The 12,208-nt window shown below is 43.4% G+C and overlaps 1 protein-coding gene and 1 long non-coding RNA gene across 3 annotated transcripts in view; one reads left to right on the top strand and one right to left on the bottom strand.

Moving 5' to 3' along the window:
- SPOCK1 (SPARC (osteonectin), cwcv and kazal like domains proteoglycan 1) overlaps window positions 1–12,208 on the bottom strand; it is a 537,859-nt gene that overhangs the window by 162,624 nt on the left and 363,027 nt on the right. The window lies entirely within an intron of this gene.
- LOC108526870 (uncharacterized) lies at window positions 324–3,088 on the top strand. Its single transcript, XR_001884625.1, has 2 exons — window positions 324–387; window positions 2,786–3,088. It is a non-coding gene; the product is annotated as an uncharacterized LOC108526870 (long non-coding RNA).

The following is a 12,208-nucleotide window of genomic DNA, read 5'->3' as shown; positions in this document are numbered from 1 at the left end:
GTTGATGTTGGAATGAATTAAGACTTTTATGGCTATTGAGATAGAATGAGTATATTTTGCATGTGAAAGGGACATGAATTTAGTGGGGGTCAGAAGAAGAATGCTATGGACAATATTTGTATCTCCCCAAAATTACTGTGTTGAAACCTAATCCCCAATGTGAGGGTATTTGGAGGTAGAACCCTTGGAAAGTAATTAGGTCATGAAAGTGGAGCCCTCATGAATAGAATTGGTGACCTCATAACAGAGGGCCCACAGATATTCCTGGATTCTTCTGTCATGTGAAAACACAGCAAAAAGACAGCTGTCTACAAAACAGGAAGTAGGTTCTCACCAGACATAGAATCTGACAGTACCTTGATCTTGGATTTTCGAGCCACCAGAACTGTAAGAAATAAATTTGTTTATAAGCCACCCAGTCTATAGTGTCCTGTTATAGCAACCCAAATGGACTAAGATAACAACTGACACCACCCAGAACATTAAAAATAGCAGGGGCCTTTGCACATATGAGCCTGAAAACCTCTGTGAGGTTAGCAAGGATTGTTCCTCCATCTGATTTGTTTCCTGAGGAACTAGAGGTTCAGAAGAAAGACTACATTTATTGGGTGCCTACTATGTACTGATACTAAGCTCACTGCTTTCCTTATAAAAATGCCACAATGTGGGGTTTAAAGTAATCATTTTAGAAGGAAACGGAGCTTCGGTGCAGGAAGCAGCTTGAGGGCAGAGTGGCTCTTACACAGAAGATGGGTTTGGGGCAGCACGGCCCTGGTCCCCCAGCTCTGCCATTTAACAGGTGTCAACATTAAGCATGTCCCAGTGGGTCTGAGCCAGTGTCCTCATATGCTCTTAAACACTAGTAAATACTAAAAAACACTACTAAGTAATGCTCCTTATCTGAGTTCACCCCTCCCTCAACCCCAACTGTAGCTGGAAGTGCTTGCTTCCTTCTTAGAACTTCCAATTTATTTCATGGGATTTTCTATCTTCTAGATTAGATTATACACATTCACATTCTTAACCTCCTCTACTAGTCTACAAGCTCAATGAGGATATCTTTAGGATTTTTAATGTACACCCTCTAGATTCTCTCATGTGGGACAAAAGTCTGCTTTAAAGAATAAGAATTTAAGGAAATACAGTACACCCTAAACCACACAATTCTATCACTCTCCAACTGAAAGTCACACAAAACATCCCATCATACCTGGTCTGAAAGCTGCACATGTCCTCATGGTCTTTAAGGTGTTGCAGAATCTAGCCCTACCTTTCTTTCCAGCCTCACGTATCCACACTCCCTCAGTCACTTCTTTCCTGCAGCACAGGCCTCCCCTTTCTCACTTTCTTTTGTACACTGAGCTCCTTCTCTTCTTCCCTGACTCAGGGCCTTTGCAGAGGCTGTTCCCTCCACTGAGAACACTTCCCTTTCTCTCTGCCTTGCTGGCACCTACCCCTTTGTATTTGCCTGATAGGTTCTTCTTGCCTGCTACACAGGAAAAACCAATTCACCGAGGCTGTGATATTATAGAAGAGAAAGAGTTTAATGTGGAGCTAGCCAAGTGGTCGGACAGGAGTTTTCTTGCTCAAATCAGCCTCCCTGAGAATTCAGAGGCTAGGGGTTTTATGGATAATTGGGTGGGCAGAGGCCTAGGGAATGGGTGCCACTGATTGGTGGGGGATAAAATCATAGGGCTGTGAAAAAGGGTCCCCATGCATTCAGTCCTCCTCCAGGTAGGGGCCACAGGACTGGTTGAGTCACGAGTCCCAGGTCCAGGTGGAGTCAGTCAGATGCTTGAATGCGCAGATCTGAAAAATATCTCAAAAGATCAATCTTAGGTTCTACAATAGTGGTTTATCTATAGGAGCAATAGATAGAACAGGGAAAGTCACAAATCTTGTGACCTCTGGTCACATGACTCTTGAGCGGCAAGGGATTAGAGAAAGGCAAGCTGGTAGACAATGGCTGGTTATTGTTTAGCTACACCTACATGTTAGCCGAATTCAGACCCCTCCCATAATCCTAATCTTGTGGCTTTTCATTAGACTCACAAAGGTGGTTTTGGTCCCTGAGCAAGGAAAGGGATCATTTTAAAGAGGGAACTTCCCCTCCTCTCTTTCCCCCCTCATCCTTCTTTCAAAGTTTAACTATAAACTAAATTCTTCCCATGGTTGGTTTGACCTGTGTCCAGGACTAAGCGAAGACAGCCAGCCTGTGAAGCTAGAGGCAAGAGGGAGTCACCCATGCTAGACTTCCCTTGCTGTCATAATCTTTACAAAGGCGGTTTTACTTTGCTCCCTGCAGAGGCAGTGATTCTTAAACCACTCCACTGTTATCTTCCTTAATCTTATCACAGTTTATTAGATATTTAATTTTTTTCATCTGTCTCTTTCAACAGACTTTAATCTCCACATGGGTAGACCATGCCCACTCATCACAAAACTCCAAACATATAACACGGTGTCTGGCAAATGGAAGGCACCCATAAATATTCGTTGAATAAAGAAATTATGACAAACTCCAACTTAGTGGGATCTGAAATAATGACCCATAACCCACCATCACCAGAGCATGCACGTGAGCAGTTTTCTGAGCTAGTCCTGCTGAAGCAACTACAGGAAGGACTCAAGCTCTAAAGCATTTCATCACTGTCACCATATTCAGAGATGCCCTCCCCTGGTGCCTGCCAAGAAAAGGAATCTAGCTCCCCCTGTCACTTGGCTGTCCGCTTGGGAATTCTTACAACAATGGAAAGTTTGAGCCAGGTCTCCTCCTTTCCTTCAGGTCAATGTCACCATTCCGAAGCTGGACTTGAAGTTCACTGGGAAGCATGACACCACAGCACCTCCAGCTGTGGATGCATCATGGACAAGGCAGGCTGAGAGGAGAACTTCTCATGACTTGGTAACACAGCAACATTGGGTTCAATGCATACCCCTGAAAAACCTCATTTAAGAGAGTGCCTTGGAAAGGTGCCAAGGTCCCCAAACTAATTAACTTTCATCTCTCCTGTCCCTCTGTGTACAGAGGGCCTGCCCTGTGTACCCTCTCTCCATGAGGAACATTAAAGACAGAACATTAGCTTGAGAACATTCTATTTAAAACAAAAGTCCTTCTAAAGATAGCCTGGAATGTCCATCTAAATCATCCTAAGTCCATTTTCCGGCCCAGAACCCACATGGTCAGCACCCCAGATGGGTCCTACTATAGTGGTTCATATCCATAAAGAATGTTTTTCATGGTTCATTGGTTGGATTAATCTGATATAAAATGTCTAAACTGAAAACCTCTGGGTTTGGATCTTGATGAGTTTCAGCAGAACAGCAAGTAAGTGACAGTAGATTTATTAATAACAAAGGAGAAGGAAAGTGATTAAAGAAAAATTAAAATGAAGTAAAAGTGGGAAAGTTCAATCTCATAAATTTTATAAAAGAAGATGATATCAGCCGGATGCAGTGGCGCACGCCTGTAATCCCAGCACAGTGGGAGGGTGAGGCAGCGGATCACGAGGTCAGGATATCGAGACCATCCTGGCCAACATGGTGAAACCCCACTTTTACTAAAAATACAAAAATTAGCCAGGCATGGTGGCACATGCCTGTAGTTCCAGCTACTTGGGAGGCTGAGGCAGGGGAATCTCTTGAACCCGGGAGGTGGAGGTTGCAGTGAGCCAAGATCATGCCACTGCACTCCAACCTGGGCAACAGAGCAAGACTCCATCTCAAAAAAATAAAAAAAAAAAAAGATGACATCTTTGTGAGGAGGCCACACAGGCTCTGGTCTACCTGAATACTAAAAATTATCTCTGGCCAGGCGCAGTGGCTCATGCCTGTAACCCCAGCACTTTGGGAGGCCAAGACGGGAGGATCACGAGGTCAGGAGATCGAGACCATCCTGGCTAACATGGTGAAACCCTGTCTCTACTAAAAAAACATAAAAATTAGCCAGGCGTGGTGGTGGGTGCCTGTAGTCCCAGCTACTCGGGAGGCAGAGGCAGGAGAATGGTGTGAACCCAAAAAGCGGAGCTTGCAATGAGCTAAGATCGTGCCACTGCACTTCAGCCTGGGCGACTCTGTCCCAAAAAAAAAAAAATCTCCAGAGCTTGCTAGGAATTTTTACTCAAGATGGGCAATTTAACATCTTCAGTGAATTGCAGGGGGGCTCAGGTTTGTTATTTTCTCAATGTTTAGGGAGAGATGTGCTCATATAGCAGTTCACCCCTGTGTGCTGCCCAGCAAGACCTGATCCCTAGTGGAAATCACAGCTAGTAATTATCTATTCAAAATAGGCACACCTACCTCAACCTCCTCTTTCTAATCTGCTGAAATCCGATGCAGGAAATACACCAATGTGTACATTCCTTAATAAGCAAGGACACCAACAAATACAGCAACTGCAGCCCCATCATTCTGGGCAGAACCGCAGAGAAAGGTAGTGTACGTAATGCCATTTTACTGGAAATGGAGGTGGGAAATCAGAGGGCATTGTTAATCAATCCCTGGCCCTGCCATTCCCAGCTTCACAGACACTTGACTTACTAGCATCTGAGCATGTGCACATCCTGGGAATTCAACCATAAAACATTCTCCATCTCCTACAGATAAATCATGGCTCAAAAAAGATGGTGATCCAGTGCTTTGGGGTCAATGGAAAATATGAACTGCCCCTTCTGGAAGCGTTTGTTGTTGTTGTTGTTGTTGTTGTTGTTGTTGTTGTTGGTTTGTTTATTTGTTTTCCAGCAAGTACAGCCTGGAGGGGAGATGACAAGCTCCCAGGGCAGAGTCTCTGGTTCTTGAGGGTACATCCAGAAACTACCAGGTCAGGCAGGAGGTAGGAGTCTCACTGGTCGACCTTGCCAGGTAAACCTGCCCCACCCACCCCCATCTTCAGATGGCACTGAAAGCATGGCTTAAATGAAAAATGGGAAAACAAGGCAGAAGAAGGTGAGTGAGACACATTTTACTGGCAGTCTTCTTTTGCTATTTTTAAAATGTATTTAGAGGCCAGGTGCAGTGGCTCACACCTGTAATCCCAGCACTTTGGGAGGCTGAGGCAGGCAGATCACAAGGTCAGGAGATAGAGACCATCCTGGCTAACACAGTGAAACCTCATCTCTACTAAAAATACAAAAAAATTAGCCAGGCGTGGTGACACGCGCCTGTAGTCCCACTTACCCGGGAGGCTGAGGCAGGAGAATCGCTCAAACCTGGGAGGCAGAGGTTGCAGTGAGCCAAGACTGCACCACTGCACTCCAGCCTGGGCGACAGAGCAAGACTCCATCTCAAAAAAAAAAAAAAAAAAAAAATTGTATTTGTAAAACCAGCCTAGCGAATTTGCCTGACAATGTGCAGGATCTGCCTCTCATTCTGTTCCTTAACCAAGGGACTAAAATTCCACTAAAATTATTTACATTTTCCATTATGAATTGCTTTTTACTCTCTGCTGCTCATCATTAAGATCATCTAATCAATAGTCTTCGTTTCAGAGAGAAAAACAAAGGAACAGAGGAGTTAAGTGGCTTGAGTTATAAAATCTTGTTCAGTGAAGGCTCCACAAGCAGCTGGGTCCTTACGCTGAGCACAGCCATAAAGTGCTTCTGCTATTTAAAAGAAAGAAGAGAGGGGCTTGTGGGTTTAAAGTAATTAAATATCTCTACGTTTAAGTGACATGTGGTTTGACTGATTACTTTCAGAAAAGCCAAGAAGGGGAAAAATGAATTCAGAATTATTGCTTTGGGCACAGAAAGAAGAAACAGGTTTAACACCAGGGCACGGACTAGTTGCTTTGCAAGGGGCAAGGACGGGAGAAAAGGTCCCAGGCATCTGTATAGCAGCACCTCTAGGGCCAGGAGCAGATAGGCTGGGGTGGAGGAGGGGCAGTTATCACTAAGGGAAATGCCCATCAGGCTCCTGGGAGCTTGCCCCATGACTCCACAGCAGAGCAGGCTGTGCAGCACAGGCAACAGGCATGCAATCTGGAAGTGCACTGACCTCCACTGTGGTTCCTAATCTTCCCCTTACTGGCAGTGTCCAATTAGGACAGTTATTTATAGAATTTCAACAATCCCATCTGTAAAATGGGTATTATAATACCAACCTAGCAGACTGTTGTGAGAAGTCAGTAAGATTCCTCCTGCAAAGGGTGCCTAACACAAGACAGGTGGTCAGTAAGTAGCATCCTTGAGCCAGCCACTTTACTTCTCATCTTCTTTACTGTCCAGTGGTATTTATTTGCAAAACAATAGGTCGCAGTGATGATGTTTCTGTTTACAAAGATGACTGATTTGGAATAGGGAAACCCAAAACTCCTTGCATTAATTCCACAATCAGTGTAGGGATATAGCAACAAGCTCTCATTGGCACCCTATCCAGACCCAGAACACAGTAAATGAAGATCCTCTGAGCTTAAAGGAGAACCCCTAAGCAATGCATGAGCCACTTGGAGAAGGGGCATAAGCTACCTAAATATAAAATAATAGTAATGAATATGAGCACAATCACTCTCTGGTTACTGGCAATGCCTTGACTCGTGAAGTGCCAGAAAGCCATCCAGACACCCAGGAATTACCCACCTCCTGCAAGGCCACGTGTCTTCCAAACCTCGACAGCTATGTGTATGTATAATCAACCAGTTCAAAGCCCCTGTAGCAGGAGGCAGTGCTTTGTTGTAAAACAAAACTGAGATGAAATAATCGTCATCCTTTCAAATCTCCTCTGAGAGTTTGGTATTTGAGGCACATTCTGTGATGTACTTCTCTCTGACCTCGAACACTTTGATTCTTTTTTTCAAGTTCACATAAAAGACAGAGAGCTCTCAGATCGGTCTACTGTATCGAGAGCCTCAACTGGATCTGAATTCTTTGCTGGTGTGGAGAATTAGTTGTTATTCCAGATAGTTAAGAAGCGGAGATAAAGGGCCATTACATTAGAGAGGCCCAGCCCATTGGGAAGTCGGGCCATGTCTGCTCCTTATTTAAAAACAGATTAGTTCCCACTGCTCCCCAAAGGCTTGAAGGGTATACTTAGATATTGTAAGTTCCATCCTGACATCCCTCCCTCCCATTCACAATACACTTGCAGAATTTGAGAATGTGGCTTGTCTGGAAGGCTTAAAACAAATGCTTCAATTTTCCATTCTCCAAATGAAAATCAATGGCAACAGAGAGGTAAAATCAATGTTCAGCACTCTGTAGGGAAACCTCCACCCTCTGCCTCACGATCTCCCACCCCACAGAACAGTAAATCAGAACCAGCCATGCAGACTAGCAGAAAATCCCTGAGGGCAGAACCCTCTGCAGGCCTGAGGACTTTCTGTTTATCCCCTTGTCCCCTAAGAGAACATTTTTCTTAAGAATGCCTATGAGAATGTTTCTAAAACCTAAGTCAGGAAGAACAGCACAATGTTGTAATAAAAACCCTTCTTCCGCAAACAACCCCATTTACCAATGGGATCCTGGGCATCTAAGACCAGAGTGTGACTTAACTGTCTCCCAAAGGGTCTACTTTATGATCAAGACTTACAGAATGCTTAGGCACTCAATGATCACTGCTCTGAGGACAAATAACCTGTTTTCTGTCATCACAGATTGGTCTGTGTTCTCTAAAATTTCATGTAAATGGAAATTGTACAGTATCTCCCCCTTTGTGTAGGAGGTTTGTCTTCTTTCACTCTGCCTAATTATTACCAGATTCATCCATTATGTTGGATGTATCAATAGCCTATTTCTATTTACTGCTGAATAGTAATCCATTATGAGATAGACCACAATCTGTCTACTCTCTCACCTCTTGTTGACATTAAGCTTATTTTACAGTTTTTATCTATCACACATAAAGCTGGTAAGAACATGCAGGAGGGAGTCTTTAAATGCACATATGCTTTCATTATATTTTAGAATCAAATCTTTTGTTGTACATGTTTTGCAAATATTTTCTCTCAGAGTGACTTGTCTTTTTCATTTTTGTAAAAGTGTCTTTAGAAGACCAGTGATGAAGTCTAATTTGTTGCTTTTCTTTTTGCATTACCTTTCAGGCTTTTTGTGTCCTACTTAAGAAATCTTAGTCAAACTCAAGGTCATAACTCTTACGTTTTCTTCTAAGCCTCTTCCAAGACTTCTAAAAAAGCCTAAGCTCTTATATTTAGGTCTATGACTCATTTGAAGTTATTTTTTGTATAGTATGTTATATAATGATTAAAATATATACCTATATTGCTTGAGCCCAGGAGTTCAAGGTGACAGTGAGCTATGATCATACCACCGCCCTTCACCCAGATGACACTGTCTCAAAAAAAATTATATCTGCCAATAATTTGTAGTATTACCAAAATACTCACTTATAAAAATTAACTTCAGGAGATCGAGGCCATCCTGGCTAACACGGTGAAACCCCATCTCTACTAAAAAATACAAAAAAAACTAGCTGGGCAAGGTGGCGGGCGCCTGTAGTCCCAGCTACTCGGGAGGCTGAGGCAGGAGAATGGCGGGAACCCGGGAGGCGGAGCTTGCAATGAGCTGAGATCCGGCCACTGCACTCCAGCCCTGGGAGACAGAGCGAGACTCCGTCTCAAAAAAAAAAAAAAAAAAAAAAAAAAAAAAAAAAAAAAAAAAAAAAAAAAATTAACTAAAGAGGGCGTAATAGAAATTTTTATATACAATATAGGAACCACTTGATCCGTTTTGACAAAAACACACCAATAGAAAAAAGCTCATGATGGAAGAATGGAAGAAAATATTCTGTAATATTTTAATTACTATTTTTAGATAGTGTGACCATTGCCTATTTCTTATTTCTTTTTCTTTCTCTACTTTTAATGTTTTCTATAATAAGCATCAACTACCATCACACCAAACTAAATTCAAAATTATCTTAAAGTAACCTAGGAGAAGGCTTCCTGACGCCCAGCTGTCTTCACATTGCTCTTTTATGCATAACTGGCCCCTTTAGAGAACTTGAAAGATGAACATACTACACAAATCTGTCCCTCGCAACCCCACTCAATATTGCTTAACAGCGGGAAGGTGTGAAACAAAGAATTTCCAAAGAGAATTCTCCAAAGAGAATGTGAGTTTACCTGAAACCAAATACAAATGCCACCCTAATCAAGAAGAATTCCAGCAGGGGAGGGCTGGCTGCCTTGCTTGGCCCCCCCCCCGAAATTGCTTGCCTGCCGGCCCTGACACACTGCAGTCACAGACGTGTGTGTCAAACAGCTCTTCTGCTCACTCAATCTCTGCAGGCAAGGAAAGCTAATGAAATCCTCTCACTGATGTGCTCACTGTCCTTCTGTCTTGATCTGCTTGCAAAGATAGCCTAAGTCTGGAGCCTCATAATCAGCTAACGGCTGGCCTGGCTGCCTCTCTGTGTGCACTCCTGACTGTCTGGCAGGTGAGATTTGCCTCTTGAGCTGCTGCAGAGGCCAGCTTGGCTGGTGAGATTGCCTACAGATGTTTCACAGAGAGAAAGATTATTTCCCTGATTGATGAATAAATAGAGTTGTCAACATGGTTTCCCTGGTCAGAGGGGACCCCCTGGAGTATAATGTGGAAGGACAGATGTTTCTTCTGGGAAGGTGTCCAAGACCCTTCGAAGAGGTATGCACTCAACTGATATCGTGGGCTGAGTAATTCAGCCTCTAAGAGGAAGAGAAGAAAGGTTGGACATACAACCACAGCAAACACACTCAGGGGCTTCCTGAGCCAGGCTGCCTCCCAGACCTTGATAAAGGAGTGGGCATGCCATCTCAGCCAGCACCTCCTCTTTGGGCTATTTCCAATGAATCAATGGGTCCAGTTATCAGAAATCCCATCATCTTCTTAGTCTACACCTGCTGTGAACTGTAAAGGGGGCAGCAGAAATGATGCTGTCATCCTTACTCTGAACGGCAAAGGCTTCCTCTTACAGAAACTGCAGAGGCAGGCACAATCAAACTGGGTAGGGACCAAGGCACCCATAGTGAGTTACTTTGTAGTCAGTAACTTGCAACTCTGGAGATTTCTGGCTGACCTTCTGAAATGAAGTAGACAATAATAACTATTATCATAATTGTTTCAATAATTGTACAAACAGCTGTCATTATTTGACCTAGATTATATACTTTACACACCATCATTTTATTGAACACTCAAACACACACACACAATATTCTGCAAGGATTCATAAAATTTATCACCCATAAACCCTCCCTGTAAGAATTACTAGAGGATGTGTTCCAGCAAATGAAAAAGAGGAATGGTAGAAGCACTGTCATTAAACCTATTTAACAGATAAAGAAGCACAAATTCAGAAAGATAAAGTAACTTGCCAAGGCCACTTGGAAAAGGAAATCGCCAACCTGGGAATTGAGCCCAGATGGGTCTCCTTCCCAAATCCATGCTCTTAGCCACTGTAATTTTGTGGTCACCAGGAGATGTGAAAGATGAGGATTACAATTTCAACACAAGCACAATAGTGTTGGTGCTTCCAACACAGAAATATGGCATGCCCAGAAAAACACCATTTACACCTGGATATGCGTGAATATCAATGAGGTTGCTGAGTAGGTCTCAAACCGATTTGAGTTTAAAACTAAAAATGTCTTGTCTAACACTTCCAGAAAGGGCTATATTCTGCATTGTAGGAGGAAACATGCAATGGATTCTCTATCTTACACTTACACACACACACACACACACACACACACACACACACAACACACATGGCTAAACAACCTAGAGCACCATCCCAAAGGGTATTTGGGTATTTTTAATTAATATGGCCACATCTTCCCTCCATCCGAGAAGAAAGACATTGCATGTAGCAGGAGATTCTGGGCTAGTTTTCTCAGATAATATATACCTTAAAAGGAACTTCAAATAAGAAATCCCCCCAAAATATTTTTTTACATACCACTCCCCAATGAACTTGACTTTCCTCGGGGATAGGAATAGAGTCTCTTGTTTACCTCTGGAGCCTTGGTGCCTAAAGCCTCAATACCTTTTCGTTGAATGTCATTGAATGGATGAGCAGACAATAACAGGTAAAATAAAGATATCAACATATTGTAGTAGTGAAAACCATAAACTTTGGAGGCAGACAATCCTGGATTTGAATCATGCTGCTGCTTGCAAACAAATTACTAATGCCTCACTAGCTTCAGTCCTCTCTTTGGAAAGCAGAGACAAAATAAATACCAAATTTACAAAATGGCTGAAAGAACTCAAGGAAACAGTGCTGAGCACAATGCTAGCACAGGCTGAAGTCTTTCAGGGATGCAATCTAGCTTTACCACCAGGAAAACAGTTCAATCTAGGGACACAGAAAAGCACATTATGATACCTTGCATCTTGCTCTTGTAGAGACAAAGTCTGATTATTTTAAAAATAACCTTGACAGTGACCCAGAGCAAGATGACCTTGGAGGCGAGGTCTTTTCCTGCAGGTGCCAGGCTTAGAGAGGCCAGAGGGGTATGGGGTGGGGGCTGCTCTAGATGCTCACCTTATGTCAGGAGCACCATTTCTCTGCCAGACCATGATTTCAGAGGGCAGGAGCTCCCCAGGCACATCCAGAGGAAACCATTTACAAGACTGAGGGAAATTAAAACATACCCCAAGAGGAACAGCCAAGGGGACCAGTATTGCTTGGACTTCAGGAATAGAGGGAGGGGATAGGACTCATTCTGCATGGTCCCAGCTCAAGCTGGAGATATAGAGCAAAAGTTCTCGGTGGGGAGCAGATTTAAGTGGAAATCTTTATCTATATTCAGAAAGGTTGCTTTATTTGCCTAAGGTCATGGTGCACTGCAGGTGAGCGGCAAAGCATATTACCCCCTTGGGAAATGGACACGGGTAAAAGCCCCATTGTGACACCTCTCAATTGTACAGGCAGTACAGGGAGAAATGCAGAATATGCACTGAAATTGCCTTCCTCTCATCCCTGCCCTGTCCGACTCCCTTCTTAAAGAAAGCCCATTTCCATGTGTATACTTGTTTGCTTTCATGCTTCAGGTATTTTTACAGGACCGAAGGAAGGAGCAGTCTGAATTGAAAGGCTGCATCCATCATTTGTGAAAGCCTGAACCCACTGAATAGATGATGCTGGGACTGGAGTTAGGCGTAAGAGCAATGACTTTAAGGACCCTGAAGAAGACAGGGGACACTTCCCCCTGGGCTGGGGAAAAGAGGATATCAGGGGCTGTATCCTGAGGAAATAGCATGTTCCCAGAAGGAAT

This window comes from Rhinopithecus bieti, unplaced genomic scaffold (genome assembly GCF_001698545.2).
Source record: "Rhinopithecus bieti isolate Rb0 unplaced genomic scaffold, ASM169854v2 scaffold_4475, whole genome shotgun sequence".
NCBI lineage: Eukaryota > Metazoa > Chordata > Mammalia > Primates > Cercopithecidae > Rhinopithecus > Rhinopithecus bieti.
Note: the sequence above shows the minus strand (reverse complement) of the source record. Positions and strands in the feature narration are given on the sequence as shown.